The sequence below is a fragment of the Ambystoma mexicanum genome, chromosome 8, assembly GCF_040938575.1.
Source record: "Ambystoma mexicanum isolate Mex_15411 chromosome 8, UKY_AmexF1_1, whole genome shotgun sequence".
Classification (NCBI taxonomy): Eukaryota; Metazoa; Chordata; class Amphibia; order Caudata; family Ambystomatidae; genus Ambystoma; species Ambystoma mexicanum.
Window position 1 is genome coordinate 731,611,592 of NC_090929.1, and position 21,128 is coordinate 731,632,719.

The 21,128-nt window shown below is 46.5% G+C and overlaps 49 non-coding genes and 12 pseudogenes across 49 annotated transcripts; all 61 read left to right on the plus strand.

Annotated features, from left to right (window-relative positions):
* Positions 1-33: 33 nt before the first annotated feature.
* On the plus strand, positions 34-152 carry LOC138479796 (5S ribosomal RNA). Its single transcript, XR_011273537.1, has one exon. It is a non-coding gene; the product is annotated as a 5S ribosomal RNA (ribosomal RNA).
* Positions 153-258: 106 nt separating this feature from the next.
* Positions 259-377, plus strand: LOC138478173 (5S ribosomal RNA). The gene has a single exon (XR_011272065.1). It is a non-coding gene; the product is annotated as a 5S ribosomal RNA (ribosomal RNA).
* Positions 378-841: 464 nt separating this feature from the next.
* On the plus strand, positions 842-960 carry LOC138476384 (5S ribosomal RNA). The gene has a single exon (XR_011270440.1). It is a non-coding gene; the product is annotated as a 5S ribosomal RNA (ribosomal RNA).
* Positions 961-1,066: 106 nt separating this feature from the next.
* On the plus strand, positions 1,067-1,185 carry LOC138478905 (5S ribosomal RNA). Its single transcript, XR_011272728.1, has one exon. It is a non-coding gene; the product is annotated as a 5S ribosomal RNA (ribosomal RNA).
* A 106-nt stretch (positions 1,186-1,291) lies between these two features.
* Positions 1,292-1,410, plus strand: LOC138478657 (5S ribosomal RNA). The gene has a single exon (XR_011272504.1). It is a non-coding gene; the product is annotated as a 5S ribosomal RNA (ribosomal RNA).
* A 106-nt stretch (positions 1,411-1,516) lies between these two features.
* LOC138476385 (5S ribosomal RNA) lies at positions 1,517-1,635 on the plus strand. Its single transcript, XR_011270441.1, has one exon. It is a non-coding gene; the product is annotated as a 5S ribosomal RNA (ribosomal RNA).
* A 463-nt stretch (positions 1,636-2,098) lies between these two features.
* On the plus strand, positions 2,099-2,217 carry LOC138479558 (5S ribosomal RNA). The gene has a single exon (XR_011273322.1). It is a non-coding gene; the product is annotated as a 5S ribosomal RNA (ribosomal RNA).
* A 106-nt stretch (positions 2,218-2,323) lies between these two features.
* On the plus strand, positions 2,324-2,452 carry LOC138480283 (5S ribosomal RNA; annotated as a pseudogene).
* Positions 2,453-2,916: 464 nt separating this feature from the next.
* On the plus strand, positions 2,917-3,032 carry LOC138474069 (5S ribosomal RNA; annotated as a pseudogene).
* A 106-nt stretch (positions 3,033-3,138) lies between these two features.
* LOC138479913 (5S ribosomal RNA) lies at positions 3,139-3,257 on the plus strand. Its single transcript, XR_011273644.1, has one exon. It is a non-coding gene; the product is annotated as a 5S ribosomal RNA (ribosomal RNA).
* A 106-nt stretch (positions 3,258-3,363) lies between these two features.
* On the plus strand, positions 3,364-3,482 carry LOC138476386 (5S ribosomal RNA). Its single transcript, XR_011270442.1, has one exon. It is a non-coding gene; the product is annotated as a 5S ribosomal RNA (ribosomal RNA).
* Positions 3,483-3,945: 463 nt separating this feature from the next.
* Positions 3,946-4,064, plus strand: LOC138479559 (5S ribosomal RNA). The gene has a single exon (XR_011273323.1). It is a non-coding gene; the product is annotated as a 5S ribosomal RNA (ribosomal RNA).
* A 106-nt stretch (positions 4,065-4,170) lies between these two features.
* On the plus strand, positions 4,171-4,289 carry LOC138476387 (5S ribosomal RNA). Its single transcript, XR_011270443.1, has one exon. It is a non-coding gene; the product is annotated as a 5S ribosomal RNA (ribosomal RNA).
* Positions 4,290-4,753: 464 nt separating this feature from the next.
* On the plus strand, positions 4,754-4,869 carry LOC138474070 (5S ribosomal RNA; annotated as a pseudogene).
* A 106-nt stretch (positions 4,870-4,975) lies between these two features.
* LOC138476388 (5S ribosomal RNA) lies at positions 4,976-5,094 on the plus strand. The gene has a single exon (XR_011270444.1). It is a non-coding gene; the product is annotated as a 5S ribosomal RNA (ribosomal RNA).
* A 106-nt stretch (positions 5,095-5,200) lies between these two features.
* On the plus strand, positions 5,201-5,319 carry LOC138479308 (5S ribosomal RNA). Its single transcript, XR_011273095.1, has one exon. It is a non-coding gene; the product is annotated as a 5S ribosomal RNA (ribosomal RNA).
* A 463-nt stretch (positions 5,320-5,782) lies between these two features.
* LOC138479560 (5S ribosomal RNA) lies at positions 5,783-5,901 on the plus strand. The gene has a single exon (XR_011273324.1). It is a non-coding gene; the product is annotated as a 5S ribosomal RNA (ribosomal RNA).
* A 106-nt stretch (positions 5,902-6,007) lies between these two features.
* Positions 6,008-6,126, plus strand: LOC138476389 (5S ribosomal RNA). Its single transcript, XR_011270445.1, has one exon. It is a non-coding gene; the product is annotated as a 5S ribosomal RNA (ribosomal RNA).
* A 464-nt stretch (positions 6,127-6,590) lies between these two features.
* On the plus strand, positions 6,591-6,706 carry LOC138474071 (5S ribosomal RNA; annotated as a pseudogene).
* A 106-nt stretch (positions 6,707-6,812) lies between these two features.
* LOC138476391 (5S ribosomal RNA) lies at positions 6,813-6,931 on the plus strand. Its single transcript, XR_011270446.1, has one exon. It is a non-coding gene; the product is annotated as a 5S ribosomal RNA (ribosomal RNA).
* A 106-nt stretch (positions 6,932-7,037) lies between these two features.
* On the plus strand, positions 7,038-7,156 carry LOC138479726 (5S ribosomal RNA). Its single transcript, XR_011273475.1, has one exon. It is a non-coding gene; the product is annotated as a 5S ribosomal RNA (ribosomal RNA).
* A 464-nt stretch (positions 7,157-7,620) lies between these two features.
* On the plus strand, positions 7,621-7,739 carry LOC138479202 (5S ribosomal RNA). The gene has a single exon (XR_011272998.1). It is a non-coding gene; the product is annotated as a 5S ribosomal RNA (ribosomal RNA).
* A 106-nt stretch (positions 7,740-7,845) lies between these two features.
* On the plus strand, positions 7,846-7,954 carry LOC138474302 (5S ribosomal RNA; annotated as a pseudogene).
* Positions 7,955-8,060: 106 nt separating this feature from the next.
* On the plus strand, positions 8,061-8,179 carry LOC138476393 (5S ribosomal RNA). Its single transcript, XR_011270448.1, has one exon. It is a non-coding gene; the product is annotated as a 5S ribosomal RNA (ribosomal RNA).
* A 464-nt stretch (positions 8,180-8,643) lies between these two features.
* Positions 8,644-8,762, plus strand: LOC138479203 (5S ribosomal RNA). Its single transcript, XR_011272999.1, has one exon. It is a non-coding gene; the product is annotated as a 5S ribosomal RNA (ribosomal RNA).
* Positions 8,763-8,868: 106 nt separating this feature from the next.
* Positions 8,869-8,977, plus strand: LOC138474303 (5S ribosomal RNA; annotated as a pseudogene).
* A 106-nt stretch (positions 8,978-9,083) lies between these two features.
* LOC138476394 (5S ribosomal RNA) lies at positions 9,084-9,202 on the plus strand. Its single transcript, XR_011270449.1, has one exon. It is a non-coding gene; the product is annotated as a 5S ribosomal RNA (ribosomal RNA).
* A 453-nt stretch (positions 9,203-9,655) lies between these two features.
* LOC138476395 (5S ribosomal RNA) lies at positions 9,656-9,774 on the plus strand. Its single transcript, XR_011270450.1, has one exon. It is a non-coding gene; the product is annotated as a 5S ribosomal RNA (ribosomal RNA).
* A 106-nt stretch (positions 9,775-9,880) lies between these two features.
* On the plus strand, positions 9,881-9,999 carry LOC138476396 (5S ribosomal RNA). The gene has a single exon (XR_011270451.1). It is a non-coding gene; the product is annotated as a 5S ribosomal RNA (ribosomal RNA).
* A 106-nt stretch (positions 10,000-10,105) lies between these two features.
* LOC138478994 (5S ribosomal RNA) lies at positions 10,106-10,224 on the plus strand. The gene has a single exon (XR_011272809.1). It is a non-coding gene; the product is annotated as a 5S ribosomal RNA (ribosomal RNA).
* Positions 10,225-10,330: 106 nt separating this feature from the next.
* LOC138476397 (5S ribosomal RNA) lies at positions 10,331-10,449 on the plus strand. The gene has a single exon (XR_011270452.1). It is a non-coding gene; the product is annotated as a 5S ribosomal RNA (ribosomal RNA).
* A 473-nt stretch (positions 10,450-10,922) lies between these two features.
* Positions 10,923-11,041, plus strand: LOC138479797 (5S ribosomal RNA). The gene has a single exon (XR_011273538.1). It is a non-coding gene; the product is annotated as a 5S ribosomal RNA (ribosomal RNA).
* Positions 11,042-11,147: 106 nt separating this feature from the next.
* On the plus strand, positions 11,148-11,266 carry LOC138478906 (5S ribosomal RNA). Its single transcript, XR_011272729.1, has one exon. It is a non-coding gene; the product is annotated as a 5S ribosomal RNA (ribosomal RNA).
* Positions 11,267-11,372: 106 nt separating this feature from the next.
* Positions 11,373-11,491, plus strand: LOC138478658 (5S ribosomal RNA). Its single transcript, XR_011272505.1, has one exon. It is a non-coding gene; the product is annotated as a 5S ribosomal RNA (ribosomal RNA).
* Positions 11,492-11,597: 106 nt separating this feature from the next.
* LOC138476398 (5S ribosomal RNA) lies at positions 11,598-11,716 on the plus strand. Its single transcript, XR_011270453.1, has one exon. It is a non-coding gene; the product is annotated as a 5S ribosomal RNA (ribosomal RNA).
* Positions 11,717-12,179: 463 nt separating this feature from the next.
* LOC138479562 (5S ribosomal RNA) lies at positions 12,180-12,298 on the plus strand. The gene has a single exon (XR_011273326.1). It is a non-coding gene; the product is annotated as a 5S ribosomal RNA (ribosomal RNA).
* A 106-nt stretch (positions 12,299-12,404) lies between these two features.
* LOC138480284 (5S ribosomal RNA) lies at positions 12,405-12,533 on the plus strand (annotated as a pseudogene).
* A 464-nt stretch (positions 12,534-12,997) lies between these two features.
* On the plus strand, positions 12,998-13,113 carry LOC138474074 (5S ribosomal RNA; annotated as a pseudogene).
* Positions 13,114-13,219: 106 nt separating this feature from the next.
* On the plus strand, positions 13,220-13,338 carry LOC138479914 (5S ribosomal RNA). The gene has a single exon (XR_011273645.1). It is a non-coding gene; the product is annotated as a 5S ribosomal RNA (ribosomal RNA).
* Positions 13,339-13,444: 106 nt separating this feature from the next.
* LOC138476399 (5S ribosomal RNA) lies at positions 13,445-13,563 on the plus strand. The gene has a single exon (XR_011270454.1). It is a non-coding gene; the product is annotated as a 5S ribosomal RNA (ribosomal RNA).
* A 463-nt stretch (positions 13,564-14,026) lies between these two features.
* LOC138479564 (5S ribosomal RNA) lies at positions 14,027-14,145 on the plus strand. Its single transcript, XR_011273327.1, has one exon. It is a non-coding gene; the product is annotated as a 5S ribosomal RNA (ribosomal RNA).
* Positions 14,146-14,251: 106 nt separating this feature from the next.
* LOC138476400 (5S ribosomal RNA) lies at positions 14,252-14,370 on the plus strand. The gene has a single exon (XR_011270455.1). It is a non-coding gene; the product is annotated as a 5S ribosomal RNA (ribosomal RNA).
* Positions 14,371-14,834: 464 nt separating this feature from the next.
* LOC138474075 (5S ribosomal RNA) lies at positions 14,835-14,950 on the plus strand (annotated as a pseudogene).
* A 106-nt stretch (positions 14,951-15,056) lies between these two features.
* On the plus strand, positions 15,057-15,175 carry LOC138476402 (5S ribosomal RNA). Its single transcript, XR_011270456.1, has one exon. It is a non-coding gene; the product is annotated as a 5S ribosomal RNA (ribosomal RNA).
* A 106-nt stretch (positions 15,176-15,281) lies between these two features.
* Positions 15,282-15,400, plus strand: LOC138476403 (5S ribosomal RNA). The gene has a single exon (XR_011270457.1). It is a non-coding gene; the product is annotated as a 5S ribosomal RNA (ribosomal RNA).
* Positions 15,401-15,863: 463 nt separating this feature from the next.
* LOC138476405 (5S ribosomal RNA) lies at positions 15,864-15,982 on the plus strand. The gene has a single exon (XR_011270459.1). It is a non-coding gene; the product is annotated as a 5S ribosomal RNA (ribosomal RNA).
* A 106-nt stretch (positions 15,983-16,088) lies between these two features.
* LOC138480312 (5S ribosomal RNA) lies at positions 16,089-16,207 on the plus strand. Its single transcript, XR_011273999.1, has one exon. It is a non-coding gene; the product is annotated as a 5S ribosomal RNA (ribosomal RNA).
* A 106-nt stretch (positions 16,208-16,313) lies between these two features.
* LOC138476406 (5S ribosomal RNA) lies at positions 16,314-16,432 on the plus strand. Its single transcript, XR_011270460.1, has one exon. It is a non-coding gene; the product is annotated as a 5S ribosomal RNA (ribosomal RNA).
* A 464-nt stretch (positions 16,433-16,896) lies between these two features.
* Positions 16,897-17,012, plus strand: LOC138474076 (5S ribosomal RNA; annotated as a pseudogene).
* A 106-nt stretch (positions 17,013-17,118) lies between these two features.
* On the plus strand, positions 17,119-17,237 carry LOC138476407 (5S ribosomal RNA). Its single transcript, XR_011270461.1, has one exon. It is a non-coding gene; the product is annotated as a 5S ribosomal RNA (ribosomal RNA).
* Positions 17,238-17,343: 106 nt separating this feature from the next.
* LOC138476845 (5S ribosomal RNA) lies at positions 17,344-17,462 on the plus strand. The gene has a single exon (XR_011270859.1). It is a non-coding gene; the product is annotated as a 5S ribosomal RNA (ribosomal RNA).
* Positions 17,463-18,128: 666 nt separating this feature from the next.
* Positions 18,129-18,247, plus strand: LOC138478134 (5S ribosomal RNA). Its single transcript, XR_011272029.1, has one exon. It is a non-coding gene; the product is annotated as a 5S ribosomal RNA (ribosomal RNA).
* Positions 18,248-18,353: 106 nt separating this feature from the next.
* Positions 18,354-18,472, plus strand: LOC138478751 (5S ribosomal RNA). Its single transcript, XR_011272589.1, has one exon. It is a non-coding gene; the product is annotated as a 5S ribosomal RNA (ribosomal RNA).
* A 464-nt stretch (positions 18,473-18,936) lies between these two features.
* On the plus strand, positions 18,937-19,055 carry LOC138479309 (5S ribosomal RNA). The gene has a single exon (XR_011273096.1). It is a non-coding gene; the product is annotated as a 5S ribosomal RNA (ribosomal RNA).
* A 106-nt stretch (positions 19,056-19,161) lies between these two features.
* Positions 19,162-19,280, plus strand: LOC138476408 (5S ribosomal RNA). Its single transcript, XR_011270462.1, has one exon. It is a non-coding gene; the product is annotated as a 5S ribosomal RNA (ribosomal RNA).
* A 106-nt stretch (positions 19,281-19,386) lies between these two features.
* On the plus strand, positions 19,387-19,502 carry LOC138473909 (5S ribosomal RNA; annotated as a pseudogene).
* Positions 19,503-19,608: 106 nt separating this feature from the next.
* Positions 19,609-19,727, plus strand: LOC138477895 (5S ribosomal RNA). The gene has a single exon (XR_011271812.1). It is a non-coding gene; the product is annotated as a 5S ribosomal RNA (ribosomal RNA).
* A 106-nt stretch (positions 19,728-19,833) lies between these two features.
* On the plus strand, positions 19,834-19,952 carry LOC138478907 (5S ribosomal RNA). Its single transcript, XR_011272730.1, has one exon. It is a non-coding gene; the product is annotated as a 5S ribosomal RNA (ribosomal RNA).
* A 464-nt stretch (positions 19,953-20,416) lies between these two features.
* Positions 20,417-20,532, plus strand: LOC138474077 (5S ribosomal RNA; annotated as a pseudogene).
* A 106-nt stretch (positions 20,533-20,638) lies between these two features.
* On the plus strand, positions 20,639-20,757 carry LOC138478468 (5S ribosomal RNA). The gene has a single exon (XR_011272333.1). It is a non-coding gene; the product is annotated as a 5S ribosomal RNA (ribosomal RNA).
* A 106-nt stretch (positions 20,758-20,863) lies between these two features.
* LOC138476409 (5S ribosomal RNA) lies at positions 20,864-20,982 on the plus strand. Its single transcript, XR_011270463.1, has one exon. It is a non-coding gene; the product is annotated as a 5S ribosomal RNA (ribosomal RNA).
* Positions 20,983-21,128: the final 146 nt, after the last annotated feature.

The window sequence follows — 21,128 nt, forward strand, 5'->3', positions numbered from 1 at the left end:
ATGCATAAGAGTAATATTCTTAGCATTTCTAGAGCCTACGGCCACACCACACTGAATGCGCCCGATCTCGTCTGATCTTGGAAGCTAAGCAGTGTCGGGCCTAGTTAGTACCTGGATGGGAGACTGCCTGGGAATACCAGGTGCTGTAGGCTTTTTTGTGCTCCAAGTTCAGGAAGTGAGCCATTTCTCAATTGCCTTTCAAAACTGCAAGGTCTAGCCGACTAGATGCTTAAAAGTACAAAACTCACTAGGCCCAGAGCCTACGGCCACACCACACTGAATGCGCCCGATCTCGTCTGATCTCGGAAGCTAAGCAGTGTCGGGCCTAGTTAGTACCTGTATGGGAGACCGCCTGGGAATACCAGGTGCTGTAGGCTATTTTGTGCTCCATGATTAGTAATTGCGCAACTTCTCAATTACTTTTCAAATTTGGTATGTTTCCAAAATAATTTTATCCCGTTTTATAGCGGAAATGTTGGACAACATTATGAGGGCTGGAGCTACCTATTTACATATAATTAGCATACAGGTAGTGTGTTCATGGGTAATAAATCGACTTTCACATGTAATGCAGTACAGAGAATATTGAGTCCTTCAAGAGGCATGAAAGAAAGCCGTTATTGTGTTGATTGTTCTCTCCACCTCCCTGCAACAGAAACAGGATGGATGGATTAAAGTTATCCTACCAGACATAGGAGTCCTGAATGGGCCCACCAGTCTTATATATCTCGCCTGATCAAGCGCTGATCGAGCGATGAGCGTGGTATCATGTTGCAAGTGGCTGCATGGCTTAGCTTACTAAATGCAAATGCATAAGAGTAATATTCTTAGCATTACTCGAGCCTACGGCCACACCACACTGAATGCGCCCGATCTCGTCTGATCTCGGAAGCTAAGCAGTGTCGGGCCTAGTTAGTACCTGGATGGGAGACCGCCTGGGAATACCAGGTGCTGTAGGCTTTTTTGTGCTCCAAGTTCAGGAAGTGAGCCATTTCTCAATTGCCTTTCAAAACTGCAAGGTCTAGCCGACTAGATGCTTAAAAGTACAAAACTCACTAGGCCCAGAGCCTACGGCCACACCACACTGAATGCGCCCGATCTCGTCTGATCTCGGAAGCTAAGCAGTGTCAGGCCTAGTTAGTACCTGGATGGGAGACCGCCTGGGAATACCAGGTGCTGTAGGCTTTTTTGTGCTCCAAGTTCAGGAAGTGAGCCATTTCTCAATTGCCTTTCAAAACTGCAAGGTCTAGCCGACTAGATGCTTAAAAGTACAAAACTCACTGGGACCAGAGCCTACGGCCACACCACACTGAATGCGCCCGATCTCGTCTGATCTTGGAAGCTAAGCAGTGTCGGGCCTAGTTAGTACCTGGATGGGAGACCGCCTGGGAATACCAGGTGCTGTAGGCTTTTTTGTGCTCCAAGTTCAGGAAGTGAGCCATTTCTCAATTGCCTTTCAAAACTGCAAGGTCTAGCCGACTAGATGCTTAAAAGTACAAAACTCACTAGGCCCTGAGCCTACGGCCACACCACACTGAATGCGCCCGATCTCGTCTGATCTCGGAAGCTAAGCAGTGTCGGGCCTAGTTAGTACCTGGATGGGAGACCGCCTGGGAATACCAGGTGCTGTAGGCTATTTTGTGCTCCATGATTAGTAATTGCACAACTTCTCAATTACTTTTCAAATTTGGTATGTTTCCAAAATAATTTTATCCCGTTTTATAGCGGAAATGTTGGACAACATTATGAGGGCTGGAGCTACCTATTTACATATAATTAGCATACAGGTAGTGTGTTCATGGGTAATAAATCGACTTTCACATGTAATGCAGTACAGAGAATATTGAGTCCTTCAAGAGGCATGAAAGAAAGCCGTTATTGTGTTGATTGTTCTCTCCACCTCCCTGCAACAGAAACAGGATGGATGGATTAAAGTTATCCTACCAGACATAGGAGTCCTGAATGGGCCCACCAGTCTTATATATCTCGCCTGATCGAGCCTGATCGAGCGATGAGCGTGGTATCATGTTGCAAGTGGCTGCATGGCTTAGCTTACTAAATGCAAATGCATAAGAGTAATATTCTTAGCATTTCTAGAGCCTACGGCCACACCACACTGAATGCGCCTGATCTCGTCTGATCTCGGAAGCTAAGCAGTGTCGGGCCTAGTTAGTACCTGGATGGGAGACTGCCTGGGAATACCAGGTGCTGTAGGCTTTTTTGTGCTCCAAGTTCAGGAAGTGAGCCATTTCTCAATTGCCTTTCAAAACTGCAAGGTCTAGCCGACTAGATGCTTAAAAGTACAAAACTCACTAGGCCCAGAGCCTACGGCCACACCACACTGAATGCGCCCCATCGCGCCCGATCTCGTCTGATCTCGGAAGCTAAGCAGTGTCGGGCCTAGTTAGTACCTGGATGGGAGACCGCCTGGGAATACCAGGTGCTGTAGGCTATTTTGTGCTCCATGATTAGTAATTGCGCAACTTCTCAATTACTTTTCAAATTTGGTATGTTTCCAAAATAATTTTATCCCGTTTTATAGCGGAAATGTTGGACAACATTATGAGGGCTGGAGCTACCTATTTACATATAATTAGCATACAGGTAGTGTGTTCATGGGTAATAAATCGACTTTCACATGTAATGCAGTACAGAGAATATTGAGTCCTTCAAGAGGCATGAAAGAAAGCCGTTATTGTGTTGATTGTTCTCTCCACCTCCCTGCAACAGAAACAGGATGGATGGATTAAAGTTATCCTACCAGACATAGGAGTCCTGAATGGGCCCACCAGTCTTATATATCTCGCCTGATCGAGCGCTGATCGAGCGATGAGCGTGGTATCATGTTGCAAGTGGCTGCATGGCTTAGCTTACTAAATGCAAATGCATAAGAGTAATATTCTTAGCATTACTAGAGCCTACGGCCACACCAGACTGAATGCGCCCGATCTCGTCTGATCTCGGAAGCTCAGTGTCGGGCCTAGTTAGTACCTGGATGGGAGACCGCCTGGGAATACCAGGTGCTGTAGGCTTTTTTGTGCTCCAAGTTCAGGAAGTGAGCCATTTCTCAATTGCCTTTCAAAACTGCAAGGTCTAGCCGACTAGATGCTTAAAAGTACAAAACTCACTAGGCCCAGAGCCTACGGCCACACCACACTGAATGCGCCCCATCTCGTCTGATCTCGGAAGCTAAGCAGTGTCGGGCCTAGTTAGTACCTGGATGGGAGACCGCCTGGGAATACCAGGTGCTGTAGGCTTTTTTGTGCTCCAAGTTCAGGAAGTGAGCCATTTCTCAATTGCCTTTCAAAACTGCAAGGTCTAGCCGACTAGATGCTTAAAAGTACAAAACTCACTAGGACCAGAGCCTACGGCCACACCACACTGAATGCGCCCGATCTCGTCTGATCTCGGAAGCTAAGCAGTGTCGGGCCTAGTTAGTACCTGGATGGGAGACCGCCTGGGAATACCAGGTGCTGTAGGCTATTTTGTGCTCCATGATTAGTAATTGCACAACTTCTCAATTACTTTTCAAATTTGGTATGTTTCCAAAATAATTTTATCCCGTTTTATAGCGGAAATGTTGGACAACATTATGAGGGCTGGAGCTACCTATTTACATATAATTAGCATACAGGTAGTGTGTTCATGGGTAATAAATCGACTTTCACATGTAATGCAGTACAGAGAATATTGAGTCCTTCAAGAGGCATGAAAGAAAGCCGTTATTGTGTTGATTGTTCTCTCCATCTCCCTGCAACAGAAACAGGATGGATGGATTAAAGTTATCCTACCAGACATAGGAGTCCTGAATGGGCCCACCAGTCTTATATATCTCGCCTGATCGAGCCTGATCGAGCGATGAGCGTGGTATCATGTTGCAAGTGGCTGCATGGCTTAGCTTACTAAATGCAAATGCATAAGAGTAATATTCTTAGCATTTCTAGAGCCTACGGCCACACCACACTGAATGCGCCTGATCTCGTCTGATCTCGGAAGCTAAGCAGTGTCGGGCCTAGTTAGTACCTGGATGGGAGACTGCCTGGGAATACCAGGTGCTGTAGGCTTTTTTGTGCTCCAAGTTCAGGAAGTGAGCCATTTCTCAATTGCCTTTCAAAACTGCAAGGTCTAGCCGACTAGATGCTTAAAAGTACAAAACTCACTAGGCCCAGAGCCTACGGCCACACCACACTGAATGCGCCCGATCTCGTCTGATCTCGGAAGCTAAGCAGTGTCGGGCCTAGTTAGTACCTGGATGGGAGACCGCCTGGGAATACCAGGTGCTGTAGGCTATTTTGTGCTCCATGATTAGTAATTGCGCAACTTCTCAGTTACTTTTCAAATTTGGTATGTTTCCAAAATAATTTTATCCCGTTTTATAGCGGAAATGTTGGACAACATTATGAGGGCTGGAGCTACCTATTTACATATAATTAGCATACAGGTAGTGTGTTCATGGGTAATAAATCGACTTTCACATGTAATGCAGTACAGAGAATATTGAGTCCTTCAAGAGGCATGAAAGAAAGCCGTTATTGTGTTGATTGTTCTCTCCACCTCCCTGCAACAGAAACAGGATGGATGGATTAAAGTTATCCTACCAGACATAGGAGTCCTGAATGGGCCCACCAGTCTTATATATCTCGCCTGATCGAGCGCTGATCGAGCGATGAGCGTGGTATCATGTTGCAAGTGGCTGCATGGCTTAGCTTACTAAATGCAAATGCATAAGAGTAATATTCTTAGCATTACTAGAGCCTACGGCCACACCAGACTGAATGCGCCCGATCTCGTCTGATCTCGGAAGCTCAGTGTCGGGCCTAGTTAGTACCTGGATGGGAGACCGCCTGGGAATACCAGGTGCTGTAGGCTTTTTTGTGCTCCAAGTTCAGGAAGTGAGCCATTTCTCAATTGCCTTTCAAAACTGCAAGGTCTAGCCGACTAGATGCTTAAAAGTACAAAACTCACTAGGCCCAGAGCCTACGGCCACACCACACTGAATGCGCCCGATCTCGTCTGATCTCGGAAGCTAAGCAGTGTCGGGCCTAGTTAGTACCTGGATGGGAGACCGCCTGGGAATACCAGGTGCTGTAGGCTTTTTTGTGCTCCAAGTTCAGGAAGTGAGCCATTTCTCAATTGCCTTTCAAAACTGCAAGGTCTAGCCGACTAGATGCTTAAAAGTACAAAACTCACTAGGACCAGAGCCTACGGCCACACCACACTGAATGCGCCCAATCTCGTCTGATCTCGGAAGCTAAGCAGTGTCGGGCCTAGTTAGTACCTGGATGGGAGACCGCCTGGGAATACCAGGTGCTGTAGGCTATTTTGTGCTCCATGATTAGTAATTGCACAACTTCTCAATTACTTTTCAAATTTGGTATGTTTCCAAAATAATTTTATCCCGTTTTATAGCGGAAATGTTGGACAACATTATGAGGGCTGGAGCTACCTATTTACATATAATTAGCATACAGGTAGTGTGTTCATGGGTAATAAATCGACTTTCACATGTAATGCAGTACAGAGAATATTGAGTCCTTCAAGAGGCATGAAAGAAAGCCGTTATTGTGTTGATTGTTCTCTCCATCTCCCTGCAACAGAAACAGGATGGATGGATTAAAGTTATCCTACCAGACATAGGAGTCCTGAATGGGCCCACCAGTCTTATATATCTCGCCTGATCGAGCCTGATCGAGCGATGAGCGTGGTATCATGTTGCAAGTGGCTGCATGGCTTAGCTTACTAAATGCAAATGCATAAGAGTAATATTCTTAGCATTTCTAGAGCCTACGGCCACACCACACTGAATGCGCCTGATCTCGTCTGATCTCGGAAGCTAAGCAGTGTCGGGCCTAGTTAGTACCTGGATGGGAGACTGCCTGGGAATACCAGGTGCTGTAGGCTTTTTTGTGCTCCAAGTTCAGGAAGTGAGCCATTTCTCAATTGCCTTTCAAAACTGCAAGGTCTAGCCGACTAGATGCTTAAAAGTACAAAACTCACTAGGCCCAGAGCCTACGGCCACACCACACTGAATGCGCCCGATCTCGTCTGATCTCGGAAGCTAAGCAGTGTCGGGCCTAGTTAGTACCTGGATGGGAGACCGCCTGGGAATACCAGGTGCTGTAGGCTATTTTGTGCTCCATGATTAGTAATTGCGCAACTTCTCAGTTACTTTTCAAATTTGGTATGTTTCCAAAATAATTTTATCCCGTTTTATAGCGGAAATGTTGGACAACATTATGAGGGCTGGAGCTACCTATTTACATATAATTAGCATACAGGTAGTGTGTTCATGGGTAATAAATCGACTTTCACATGTAATGCAGTACAGAGAATATTGAGTCCTTCAAGAGGCATGAAAGAAAGCCGTTATTGTGTTGATTGTTCTCTCCACCTCCCTGCAACAGAAACAGGATGGATGGATTAAAGTTATCCTACCAGACATAGGAGTCCTGAATGGGCCCACCAGTCTTATATATCTCGCCTGATCGAGCGCTGATCGAGCGATGAGCGTGGTATCATGTTGCAAGTGGCTGCATGGCTTAGCTTACTAAATGCAAATGCATAAGAGTAATATTCTTAGCATTACTAGAGCCTACGGCCACACCAGACTGAATGCGCCCGATCTCGTCTGATCTCGGAAGCTCAGTGTCGGGCCTAGTTAGTACCTGGATGGGAGACCGCCTGGGAATACCAGGTGCTGTAGGCTTTTTTGTGCTCCAAGTTCAGGAAGTGAGCCATTTCTCAATTGCCTTTCAAAACTGCAAGGTCTAGCCGACTAGATGCTTAAAAGTACAAAACTCACTAGGCTCAGAGCCTACGGCCACACCACACTGAATGCGCCCGATCTCGTCTGATCTCGGAAGCTAAGCAGTGTCGGGCCTAGTTAGTACCTGGATGGGAGACCGCCTGGGAATACCAGGTGCTGTAGGCTTTTTTGTGCTCCAAGTTCAGGAAGTGAGCCATTTCTCAATTGCCTTTCAAAACTGCAAGGTCTAGCCGACTAGATGCTTAAAAGTACAAAACTCACTAGGACCAGAGCCTACGGCCACACCACACTGAATGCGCCCGATCTCGTCTGATCTCGGAAGCTAAGCAGTGTCGGGCCTAGTTAGTACCTGGATGGGAGAACGCCTGGGAATACCAGGTGCTGTAGGCTATTTTGTGCTCCATGATTAGTAATTGCACAACTTCTCAATTACTTTTCAAATTTGGTATGTTTCCAAAATAATTTTATCCCGTTTTATAGCGGAAATGTTGGACAACATTATGAGGGCTGGAGCTACCTATTTACATATAATTAGCATACAGGTAGTGTGTTCATGGGTAATAAATCGACTTTCACATGTAATGCAGTACAGAGAATATTGAGTCCTTCAAGAGGCATGAAAGAAAGCCGTTATTGTGTTGATTGTTCTCTCCATCTCCCTGCAACAGAAACAGGATGGATGGATTAAAGTTATCCTACCAGACATAGGAGTCCTGAATGGGCCCACCAGTCTTATATATCTCGCCTGATCGAGCGCTGATCGAGCGATGAGCGTGGTATCATGTTGCAAGTGGCTGCATGGCTTAGCTTACTAAATGCAAATGCATAAGAGTAATATTCTTAGCATTACTAGAGCCTACGGCCACACCAGACTGAATGCGCCCGATCTCGTCTGATCTCGGAAGCTAAGCAGTGTCGGGCCTAGTTAGTACCTGGATGGGAGACCGCCTGGGAATACCAGGTGCTGTAGGCTTTTTTGTGCTCCAAGTTCAGGAAGTGAGCCATTTCTCAATTGCCTTTCAAAACTGCAAGGTCTAGCCGACTAGATGCTTAAAAGTACAAAACTCACTAGGCCCAGAGCCTACGGCCACACCACACTGAATGCGCCTGATCTCGGAAGCTAAGCAGTGTCGGGCCTAGTTAGTACCTGGATGGGAGACCGCCTGGGAATACCAGGTGCTGTAGGCTTTTTTGTGCTCCAAGTTCAGGAAGTGAGCCATTTCTCAATTGCCTTTCAAAACTGCAAGGTCTAGCCGACTAGATGCTTAAAAGTACAAAACTCACTAGGACCAGAGCCTACGGCCACACCACACTGAATGCGCCCGATCTCGTCTGATCTCGGAAGCTAAGCAGTGTCGGGCCTAGTTAGTACCTGGATGGGAGACCGCCTGGGAATACCAGGTGCTGTAGGCTATTTTGTGCTCCATGATTAGTAATTGCACAACTTCTCAATTACTTTTCAAATTTGGTATGTTTCCAAAATAATTTTATCCCGTTTTATAGCGGAAATGTTGGACAACATTATGAGGGCTGGAGCTACCTATTTACATATAATTAGCATACAGGTAGTGTGTTCATGGGTAATAAATCGACTTTCACATGTAATGCAGTACAGAGAATATTGAGTCCTTCAAGAGGCATGAAAGAAAGCCGTTATTGTGTTGATTGTTCTCTCCATCTCCCTGCAACAGAAACAGGATGGATGGATTAAAGTTATCCTACCAGACATAGGAGTCCTGAATGGGCCCACCAGTCTTATATATCTCGCCTGATCGAGCGCTGATCGAGCGATGAGCGTGGTATCATGTTGCAAGTGGCTGCATGGCTTAGCTTACTAAATGCAAATGCATAAGAGTAATATTCTTAGCATTACTAGAGCCTACGGCCACACCAGACTGAATGCGCCCGATCTCGTCTGATCTCGGAAGCTAAGCAGTGTCGGGCCTAGTTAGTACCTGGATGGGAGACCGCCTGGGAATACCAGGTGCTGTAGGCTTTTTTGTGCTCCAAGTTCAGGAAGTGAGCCATTTCTCAATTGCCTTTCAAAACTGCAAGGTCTAGCCGACTAGATGCTTAAAAGTACAAAACTCACTAGGCCCAGAGCCTACGGCCACACCACACTGAATGCGCCTGATCTCGGAAGCTAAGCAGTGTCGGGCCTAGTTAGTACCTGGATGGGAGACCGCCTGGGAATACCAGGTGCTGTAGGCTTTTTTGTGCTCCAAGTTCAGGAAGTGAGCCATTTCTCAATTGCCTTTCAAAACTGCAAGGTCTAGCCGACTAGATGCTTAAAAGTACAAAACTCACTAGGACCAGAGCCTACGGCCACACCACACTGAATGCGCCCGATCTCGTCTGATCTCGGAAGCTAAGCAGTGTCGGGCCTAGTTAGTACCTGGATGGGAGACCGCCTGGGAATACCAGGTGCTGTAGGCTATTTTGTGCTCCATGATTAGTAATTGCACAACTTCTCAATTACTTTTCAAATTTGGTATGTTTCCAAAATAATTTTATCCCGTTTTATAGCGGAAATGTTGGACAACATTATGAGGGCTGGAGCTACCTATTTACATATAATTAGCATACAGGTAGTGTGTTCATGGGTAATAAATCGACTTTCACATGTAATGCAGTACAGAGAATATTGAGTCCTTCAAGAGGCATGAAAGAAAGCCGTTATTGTGTTGATTGTTCTCTCCACCTCCCTGCAACAGAAACAGGATGGATGGATTAAAGTTATCCTACCAGACATAGGAGTCCTGAATGGGCCCACCAGTCTTATATATCTCGCCTGATCGAGCGATGAGCGTGGTATCATGTTGCAAGTGGCTGCATGGCTTAGCTTACTAAATGCAAATGCATAAGAGTAATATTCTTAGCATTTCTAGAGCCTACGGCCACACCACACTGAATGCGCCCGATCTCGTCTGATCTCGGAAGCTAAGCAGTGTCGGGCCTAGTTAGTACCTGGATGGGAGACCGCCTGGGAATACCAGGTGCTGTAGGCTTTTTTGTGCTCCAAGTTCAGGAAGTGAGCCATTTCTCAATTGCCTTTCAAAACTGCAAGGTCTAGCCGACTAGATGCTTAAAAGTACAAAACTCACTAGGCCCAGAGCCTACGGCCACACCACACTGAATGCGCCCGATCTCGTCTGATCTCGGAAGCTAAGCAGTGTCGGGCCTAGTTAGTACCTGGATGGGAGACCGCCTGGGAATACCAGGTGCTGTAGGCTTTTTTGTGCTCCAAGTTCAGGAAGTGAGCCATTTCTCAATTGCCTTTCAAAACTGCAAGGTCTAGCCGACTAGATGCTTAAAAGTACAAAACTCACTAGGACCAGAGCCTACGGCCACACCACACTGAATGCGCCCGATCTCGTCTGATCTCAGAAGCTAAGCAGTGTCGGGCCTAGTTAGTACCTGGATGGGAGACCGCCTGGGAATACCAGGTGCTGTAGGCTTTTTTGTGCTCCAAGTTCAGGAAGTGAGCCATTTCTCAATTACCTTTCAAAACTGCAAGGTCTAGCCGACTAGATGCTTAAAAGTACAAAACTCACTAGGCCCAGAGCCTACGGCCACACCACACTGAATGCGCCCGATCTCGTCTGATCTCGGAAGCTAAGCAGTGTCGGGCCTAGTTAGTACCTGGATGGGAGACCGCCTGGGAATACCAGGTGCTGTAGGCTATTTTGTGCTCCATGATTAGTAATTGCACAACTTCTCAATTACTTTTCAAATTTGGTATGTTTCCAAAATAATTTTATCCCGTTTTATAGCGGAAATGTTGGACAACATTATGAGGGCTGGAGCTACCTATTTACATATAATTAGCATACAGGTAGTGTGTTCATGGGTAATAAATCGACTTTCACATGTAATGCAGTACAGAGAATATTGAGTCCTTCAAGAGGCATGAAAGAAAGCCGTTATTGTGTTGATTGTTCTCTCCACCTCCCTGCAACAGAAACAGGATGGATGGATTAAAGTTATCCTACCAGACATAGGAGTCCTGAATGGGCCCACCAGTCTTATATATCTCGCCTGATCTCGCCTGATCGAGCCTGATCGAGCGATGAGCGTGGTATCATGTTGCAAGTGGCTGCATGGCTTAGCTTACTAAATGCAGATGCATAAGAGTAATATTCTTAGCATTTCTAGAGCCTACGGCCACACCACACTGAATGCGCCCGATCTCGTCTGATCTTGGAAGCTAAGCAGTGTCGGGCCTAGTTAGTACCTGGATGGGAGACTGCCTGGGAATACCAGGTGCTGTAGGCTTTTTTGTGCTCCAAGTTCAGGAAGTGAGCCATTTCTCAATTGCCTTTCAAAACTGCAAGGTCTAGCCGACTAGATGCTTAAAAGTACAAAACTCACTAGGCCCAGAGCCTACGGCCACACCACACTGAATGCGCCCGATCTCGTCTGATCTCGGAAGCTAAGCAGTGTCAGGCCTAGTTAGTACCTGGATGGGAGACCGCCTGGGAATACCAGGTGCTGTAGGCTTTTTTGTGCTCCAAGTTCAGGAAGTGAGCCATTTCTCAATTGCCTTTCAAAACTGCAAGGTCTAGCCGACTAGATGCTTAAAAGTACAAAACTCACTGGGACCAGAGCCTACGGCCACACCACACTGAATGCGCCCGATCTCGTCTGATCTTGGAAGCTAAGCAGTGTCGGGCCTAGTTAGTACCTGGATGGGAGACCGCCTGGGAATACCAGGTGCTGTAGGCTTTTTTGTGCTCCAAGTTCAGGAAGTGAGCCATTTCTCAATTGCCTTTCAAAACTGCAAGGTCTAGCCGACTAGATGCTTAAAAGTACAAAACTCACTAGGCCCTGAGCCTACGGCCACACCACACTGAATGCGCCCGATCTCGTCTGATCTCGGAAGCTAAGCAGTGTCGGGCCTAGTTAGTACCTGGATGGGAGACCGCCTGGGAATACCAGGTGCTGTAGGCTATTTTGTGCTCCATGATTAGTAATTGCACAACTTCTCAATTACTTTTCAAATTTGGTATGTTTCCAAAATAATTTTATCCCGTTTTATAGCGGAAATGTTGGACAACATTATGAGGGCTGGAGCTACCTATTTACATATAATTAGCATACAGGTAGTGTGTTCATGGGTAATAAATCGACTTTCACATGTAATGCAGTACAGAGAATATTGAGTCCTTCAAGAGGCATGAAAGAAAGCCGTTATTGTGTTGATTGTTCTCTCCACCTCCCTGCAACAGAAACAGGATGGATGGATTAAAGTTATCCTACCAGACATAGGAGTCCTGAATGGGCCCACCAGTCTTATATATCTCGCCTGATCGAGCCTGATCGAGCGATGAGCGTGGTATCATGTTGCAAGTGGCTGCATGGCTTAGCTTACTAAATGCAAATGCATAAGAGTAATATTCTTAGCATTTCTAGAGCCTACGGCCACACCACACTGAATGCGCCTGATCTCGTCTGATCTCGGAAGCTAAGCAGTGTCGGGCCTAGTTAGTACCTGGATGGGAGACTGCCTGGGAATACCAGGTGCTGTAGGCTTTTTTGTGCTCCAAGTTCAGGAAGTGAGCCATTTCTCAATTGCCTTTCAAAACTGCAAGGTCTAGCCGACTAGATGCTTAAAAGTACAAAACTCACTAGGCCCAGAGCCTACGGCCACACCACACTGAATGCGCCCCATCGCGCCCGATCTCGTCTGATCTCGGAAGCTAAGCAGTGTCGGGCCTAGTTAGTACCTGGATGGGAGACCGCCTGGGAATACCAGGTGCTGTAGGCTATTTTGTGCTCCATGATTAGTAATTGCGCAACTTCTCAATTACTTTTCAAATTTGGTATGTTTCCAAAATAATTTTATCCCGTTTTATAGCGGAAATGTTGGACAACATTATGAGGGCTGGAGCTACCTATTTACATATAATTAGCATACAGGTAGTGTGTTCATGGGTAATAAATCGACTTTCACATGTAATGCAGTACAGAGAATATTGAGTCCTTCAAGAGGCATGAAAGAAAGCCGTTATTGTGTTGATTGTTCTCTCCACCTCCCTGCAACAGAAACAGGATGGATGGATTAAAGTTATCCTACCAGACATAGGAGTCCTGAATGGGCCCACCAGTCTTATATATCTCGCCTGATCGAGCGCTGATCGAGCGATGAGCGTGGTATCATGTTGCAAGTGGCTGCATGGCTTAGCTTACTAAATGCAAATGCATAAGAGTAATATTCTTAGCATTACTAGAGCCTACGGCCACACCAGACTGAATGCGCCCGATCTCGTCTGATCTCGGAAGCTCAGTGTCGGGCCTAGTTAGTACCTGGATGGGAGACCGCCTGGGAATACCAGGTGCTGTAGGCTTTTTTGTGCTCCAAGTTCAGGAAGTGAGCCATTTCTCAATTGCCTTTCAAAACTGCAAGGTCTAGCCGACTAGATGCTTAAAAGTACAAAACTCACTAGGCCCAGAGCCTACGGCCACACCACACTGAATGCGCCCCATCTCGTCTGATCTCGGAAGCTAAGCAGTGTCGGGCCTAGTTAGTACCTGGATGGGAGACCGCCTGGGAATACCAGGTGCTGTAGGCTTTTTTGTGCTCCAAGTTCAGGAAGTGAGCCATTTCTCAATTGCCTTTCAAAACTGCAAGGTCTAGCCGACTAGATGCTTAAAAGTACAAAACTCACTAGGACCAGAGCCTACGGCCACACCACACTGAATGCGCCCGATCTCGTCTGATCTCGGAAGCTAAGCAGTGTCGGGCCTAGTTAGTACCTGGATGGGAGACCGCCTGGGAATACCAGGTGCTGTAGGCTATTTTGTGCTCCATGATTAGTAATTGCACAACTTCTCAATTACTTTTCAAATTTGGTATGTTTCCAAAATAATTTTATCCCGTTTTATAGCGGAAATGTTGGACAACATTATGAGGGCTGGAGCTACCTATTTACATATAATTAGCATACAGGTAGTGTGTTCATGGGTAATAAATCGACTTTCACATGTAATGCAGTACAGAGAATATTGAGTCCTTCAAGAGGCATGAAAGAAAGCCGTTATTGTGTTGATTGTTCTCTCCATCTCCCTGCAACAGAAACAGGATGGATGGATTAAAGTTATCCTACCAGACATAGGAGTCCTGAATGGGCCCACCAGTCTTATATATCTCGCCTGATCGAGCCTGATCGAGCGATGAGCGTGGTATCATGTTGCAAGTGGCTGCATGGCTTAGCTTACTAAATGCAAATGCATAAGAGTAATATTCTTAGCATTTCTAGAGCCTACGGCCACACCACACTGAATGCGCCTGATCTCGTCTGATCTCGGAAGCTAAGCAGTGTCGGGCCTAGTTAGTACCTGGATGGGAGACTGCCTGGGAATACCAGGTGCTGTAGGCTTTTTTGTGCTCCAAGTTCAGGAAGTGAGCCATTTCTCAATTGCCTTTCAAAACTGCAAGGTCTAGCCGACTAGATGCTTAAAAGTACAAAACTCACTAGGCCCAGAGCCTACGGCCACACCACACTGAATGCGCCCGATCTCGTCTGATCTCGGAAGCTAAGCAGTGTCGGGCCTAGTTAGTACCTGGATGGGAGACCGCCTGGGAATACCAGGTGCTGTAGGCTATTTTGTGCTCCATGATTAGTAATTGCGCAACTTCTCAGTTACTTTTCAAATTTGGTATGTTTCCAAAATAATTTTATCCCGTTTTATAGCGGAAATGTTGGACAACATTATGAGGGCTGGAGCTACCTATTTACATATAATTAGCATACAGGTAGTGTGTTCATGGGTAATAAATCGACTTTCACATGTAATGCAGTACAGAGAATATTGAGTCCTTCAAGAGGCATGAAAGAAAGCCGTTATTGTGTTGATTGTTCTCTCCACCTCCCTGCAACAGAAACAGGATGGATGGATTAAAGTTATCCTACCAGACATAGGAGTCCTGAATGGGCCCACCAGTCTTATATATCTCGCCTGATCGAGCGCTGATCGAGCGATGAGCGTGGTATCATGTTGCAAGTGGCTGCATGGCTTAGCTTACTAAATGCAAATGCATAAGAGTAATATTCTTAGCATTACTAGAGCCTACGGCCACACCAGACTGAATGCGCCCGATCTCGTCTGATCTCGGAAGCTCAGTGTCGGGCCTAGTTAGTACCTGGATGGGAGACCGCCTGGGAATACCAGGTGCTGTAGGCTTTTTTGTGCTCCAAGTTCAGGAAGTGAGCCATTTCTCAATTGCCTTTCAAAACTGCAAGGTCTAGCCGACTAGATGCTTAAAAGTACAAAACTCACTAGGCCCAGAGCCTACGGCCACACCACACTGAATGCGCCCGATCTCGTCTGATCTCGGAAGCTAAGCAGTGTCGGGCCTAGTTAGTACCTGGATGGGAGACCGCCTGGGAATACCAGGTGCTGTAGGCTTTTTTGTGCTCCAAGTTCAGGAAGTGAGCCATTTCTCAATTGCCTTTCAAAACTGCAAGGTCTAGCCGACTAGATGCTTAAAAGTACAAAACTCACTAGGACCAGAGCCTACGGCCACACCACACTGAATGCGCCCGATCTCGTCTGATCTCGGAAGCTAAGCAGTGTCGGGCCTAGTTAGTACCTGGATGGGAGACCGCCTGGGAATACCAGGTGCTGTAGGCTATTTTGTGCTCCATGATTAGTAATTGCACAACTTCTCAATTACTTTTCAAATTTGGTATGTTTCCAAAATAATTTTATCCCGTTTTATAGCGGAAATGTTGGACAACATTATGAGGGCTGGAGCTACCTATTTACATATAATTAGCATACAGGTAGTGTGTTCATGGGTAATAAATCGACTTTCACATGTAATGCAGTACAGAGAATATTGAGTCCTTCAAGAGGCATGAAAGAAAGCCGTTATTGTGTTGATTGTTCTCTCCACCTCCCTGCAACAGAAACAGGATGGATGGATTAAAGTTATCCTACCAGACATAGGAGTCCTGAATGGGCCCACCAGTCTTATATATCTCGCCTGATCGAGCCTGATCGAGCGATGAGCGTGGTATCATGTTGCAAGTGGCTGCATGGCTTAGCTTACTAAATGCAAATGCATAAGAGTAATATTCTTAGCATTACTCGAGCCTACGGCCACACCACACTGAATGCGCCCGATCTCGTCTGATCTCGGAAGCTAAGCAGTGTCGGGCCTAGTTAGTACCTGGATGGGAGACCGCCTGGGAATACCAGGTGCTGTAGGCTTTTTTGTGCTCCAAGTTCAGGAAGTGAGCCATTTCTCAATTGCCTTTCAAAACTGCAAGGTCTAGCCGACTAGATGCTTAAAAGTACAAAACTCACTAGGCCCAGAGCCTACGGCCACACCACACTGAATGCGCCTGATCTCGTCTGATCTCGGAAGCTAAGCAGTGTCAGGCCTAGTTAGTACCTGGATGGGAGACTGCCTGGGAATACCAGGTGCTGTAGGCTTTTTTGTGCTCCAAGTTCAGGAAGTGAGCCATTTCTCAATTGCCTTTCAAAACTGCAAGGTCTAGCCGACTAGATGCTTAAAAGTACAAAACTCACTAGGCCCAGAGCCTACGGCCACACCACACTGAATGCGCCCGATCTCGTCTGATCTCGGAAGCTAAGCAGTGTCGGGCCTAGTTAGTACCTGGATGGGAGACCGCCTGGGAATACCAGGTGCTGTAGGCTATTTTGTGCTCCATGATTAGTAATTGCGCAACTTCTCAGTTACTTTTCAAATTTGGTATGTTTCCAAAATAATTTTATCCCGTTTTATAGCGGAAATGTTGGACAACATTATGAGGGCTGGAGCTACCTATTTACATATAATTAGCATACAGGTAGTGTGTTCATGGGTAATAAATCGACTTTCACATGTAATGCAGTACAGAGAATATTGAGTCCTTCAAGAGGCATGAAAGAAAGCCGTTATTGTGTTGATTGTTCTCTCCACCTCCCTGCAACAGAAACAGGATGGATGGATTAAAGTTATCCTACCAGACATAGGAGTCCTGAATGGGCCCACCAGTCTTATATATCTCGCCTGATCGAGCGCTGATCGAGCGATGAGCGTGGTATCATGTTGCAAGTGGCTGCATGGCTTAGCTTACTAAATGCAAATGCATAAGAGTAATATTCTTAGCATTACTAGAGCCTACGGCCACACCAGACTGAATGCGCCCGATCTCGTCTGATCTCGGAAGCTCAGTGTCGGGCCTAGTTAGTACCTGGATGGGAGACCGCCTGGGAATACCAGGTGCTGTAGGCTTTTTTGTGCTCCAAGTTCAGGAAGTGAGCCATTTCTCAATTGCCTTTCAAAACTGCAAGGTCTAGCCGACTAGATGCTTAAAAGTACAAAACTCACTAGGCTCAGAGCCTACGGCCACACCACACTGAATGCGCCCGATCTCGTCTGATCTCGGAAGCTAAGCAGTGTCGGGCCTAGTTAGTACCTGGATGGGAGACCGCCTGGGAATACCAGGTGCTGTAGGCTTTTTTGTGCTCCAAGTTCAGGAAGTGAGCCATTTCTCAATTGCCTTTCAAAACTGCAAGGTCTAGCCGACTAGATGCTTAAAAGTACAAAACTCACTAGGACCAGAGCCTACGGCCACACCACACTGAATGCGCCCGATCTCGTCTGATCTCGGAAGCTAAGCAGTGTCGGGCCTAGTTAGTACCTGGATGGGAGACCACCTGGGAATACCAGGTGCTGTAGGCTATTTTGTGCTCCATGATTAGTAATTGCACAACTTCTCAATTACTTTTCAAATTTGGTATGTTTCCAAAATAATTTTATCCCGTTTTATAGCGGAAATGTTGGACAACATTATGAGGGCTGGAGCTACCTATTTACATATAATTAGCATACAGGTAGTGTGTTCATGGGTAATAAATCGACTTTCACATGTAATGCAGTACAGAGAATATTGAGTCCTTCAAGAGGCATGAAAGAAAGCCGTTATTGTGTTGATTGTTCTCTCCATCTCCCTGCAACAGAAACAGGATGGATGGATTAAAGTTATCCTACCAGACATAGGAGTCCTGAATGGGCCCACCAGTCTTATATATCTCGCCTGATCGAGCCTGATCGAGCGCTGATCGAGCGATGAGCGTGGTATCATGTTGCAAGTGGCTGCATGGCTTAGCTTACTAAATGCAAATGCATAAGAGTAATATTCTTAGCATTTCTAGAGCCTACGGCCACACCACACTAAGCAGTGTCGGGCCTAGTTAGTACCTGGATGGGAGACCGCCTGGGAATACCAGGTGCTGTAGGCTTTTTTGTGCTCCAAGTTCAGGAAGTGAGCCATTTCTCAATTGCCTTTCAAAACTGCAAGGTCTAGCCGACTAGATGCTTAAAAGTACAAAACTCACTAGGACCAGAGCCTACGGCCACACCACACTGAATCCGCCCGATCTCGTCTGATCTCGGAAGCTAAGCAGTGTCGGGCCTAGTTAGTACCTGGATGGGAGACCGCCTGGGAATACCAGGTGCTGTAGGCTTTTTTGTGCTCCAAGTTCAGGAAGTGAGCCATTTCTCAATTGCCTTTCAAAACTGCAAGGTCTAGCCGACTAGATGCTTAAAAGTACAAAACTCACTAGGCCCAGAGCCTACGGCCACACCACACTGAATGCGCCCGATCTCGTCTGATCTCGGAAGCTAAGCACTGTCGGGCCTAGTTAGTACCTGGATGGGAGACCGCCTGGGAATACCAGGTGCTGTAGGCTATTTTGTGCTCCATGATTAGTAATTGCACAACTTCTCAATTACTTTTCAAATTTGGTATGTTTCCAAAATAATTTTATCCCGTTTTATAGCGGAAATGTTGGACAACATTATGAGGGCTGGAGCTACCTATTTACATATAATTAGCATACAGGTAGTGTGTTCATGGGTAATAAATCGACTTTCACATGTAATGCAGTACAGAGAATATTGAGTCCTTCAAGAGGCATGAAAGAAAGCCGTTATTGTGTTGATTGTTCTCTCCACCTCCCTGCAACAGAAACAGGATGGATGGATTAAAGTTATCCTACCAGACATAGGAGTCCTGAATGGGCCCACCAGTCTTATATATCTCGCCTGATCAAGCGCTGATCGAGCGATGAGCGTGGTATCATGTTGCAAGTGGCTGCATGGCTTAGCTTACTAAATGCAAATGCATAAGAGTAATATTCTTAGCATTACTCGAGCCTACGGCCACACCACACTGAATGCGCCCAATCTCGTCTGATCTCGGAAGCTAAGCAGTGTCGGGCCTAGTTAGTACCTGGATGGGAGACCGCCTGGGAATACCAGGTGCTGTAGGCTTTTTTGTGCTCCAAGTTCAGGAAGTGAGCCATTTCTCAATTGCCTTTCAAAACTGCAAGGTCTAGCCGACTAGATGCTTAAAAGTACAAAACTCACTAGGCCCAGAGCCTACGGCCACACCACACTGAATGCGCCCGATCTCGTCTGATCTCGGAAGCTAAGCAGTGTCGGGCCTAGTTAGTACCTGGATGGGAGACCGCCTGGGAATACCAGGTGCTGTAGGCTTTTTTGTGCTCCAAGTTCAGGAAGTGAGCCATTTCTCAATTGCCTTTCAAAACTGCAAGGTCTAGCCGACTAGATGCTTAAAAGTACAAAACTCACTAGGACCAGAGCCTATGGCCACACCACACTGAATGCGCCCGATCTCGTCTGATCTCGGAAGCTCAGTGTCGGGCCTAGTTAGTACCTGGATGGGAGACCGCCTGGGAATACCAGGTGCTGTAGGCTTTTTTGTGCTCCAAGTTCAGGAAGTGAGCCATTTCTCAATTGCCTTTCAAAACTGCAAGGTCTAGCCGACTAGATGCTTAAAAGTACAAAACTCACTAGGCCCAGAGCCTACGGCCACACCACACTGAATGCGCCCGATCTCGTATGATCTCGGAAGCTAAGCAGTGTCGGGCCTAGTTAGTACCTGGATGGGAGACCGCCTGGGAATACCAGGTGCTGTAGGCTTTTTTGTGCTCCAAGTTCAGGAAGTGAGCCATTTCTCAATTGCCTTTCAAAACTGCAAGGTCTAGCCGACTAGATGCTTAAAAGTACAAAACTCACTAGGCCCTGAGCCTACGGCCACACCACACTGAATGCGCCCGATCTCGTCTGATCTCGGAAGCTAAGCAGTGTCAGGCCTAGTTAGTACCTGGATGGGAGACCGCCTGGGAATACCAGGTGCTGTAGGCTATTTTGTGCTCCATGATTAGTAATTGCACAACTTCTCAATTACTTTTCAAATTTGGTATGTTTCCAAAATAATTTTATCCCGTTTTATAGCGGAAATGTTGGACAACATTATGAGGGCTGGAGCTACCTATTTACATATAATTAGCATACAGGTAGTGTGTTCATGGGTAATAAATCGACTTTCACATGTAATGCAGTACAGAGAATATTGAGTCCTTCAAGAGGCATGAAAGAAAGCCGTTATTGTGTTGATTGTTCTCTCCACCTCCCTGCAACAGAAACAGGATGGATGGATTAAAGTTATCCTACCAGACATAGGAGTCCTGAATGGGCCCACCAGTCTTATATATCTCGCCTGATCGAGCGCTGATCGAGCGATGAGCGTGGTATCATGTTGCAAGTGGCTGCATGGCTTAGCTTACTAAATGCAAATGCATAAGAGTAATATTCTTAGCATTACTAGAGCCTACGGCCACACCAGACTGAATGCGCCCGATCTCGTCTGATCTCGGAAGCTCAGTGTCGGGCCTAGTTAGTACCTGGATGGGAGACCGCCTGGGAATACCAGGTGCTGTAGGCTTTTTTGTGCTCCAAGTTCAGGAAGTGAGCCATTTCTCAATTGCCTTTCAAAACTGCAAGGTCTAGCCGACTAGATGCTTAAAAGTACAAAACTCACTAGGCCCAGAGCCTACGGCCACACCACACTGAATGCGCCCGATCTCGTCTGATCTCGGAAGCTAAGCAGTGTCGGGCCTAGTTAGTACCTGGATGGGAGACTGCCTGGGAATACCAGGTGCTGTAGGCTTTTTTGTGCTCCAAGTTCAGGAAGTGAGCCATTTCTCAATTGCCTTTCAAAACTGCAAGGTCTAGCCGACTAGATGCTTAAAAGTACAAAACTCACTAGGCCCAGAGCCTACGGCCACACCACACTGAATGCGCCCGATCTCGTCTGATCTCGGAAGCTAAGCAGTGTCGGGCCTAGTTAGTACCTGGATGGGAGACCGCCTGGGAATACCAGGTGCTGTAGGCTATTTTGTGCTCCATGATTAGTAATTGCGCAACTTCTCAGTTACTTTTCAAATTTGGTATGTTTCCAAAATAATTTTATCCCGTTTTATAGCGGAAATGTTGGACAACATTATGAGGGCTGGAGCTACCTATTTACATATAATTAGC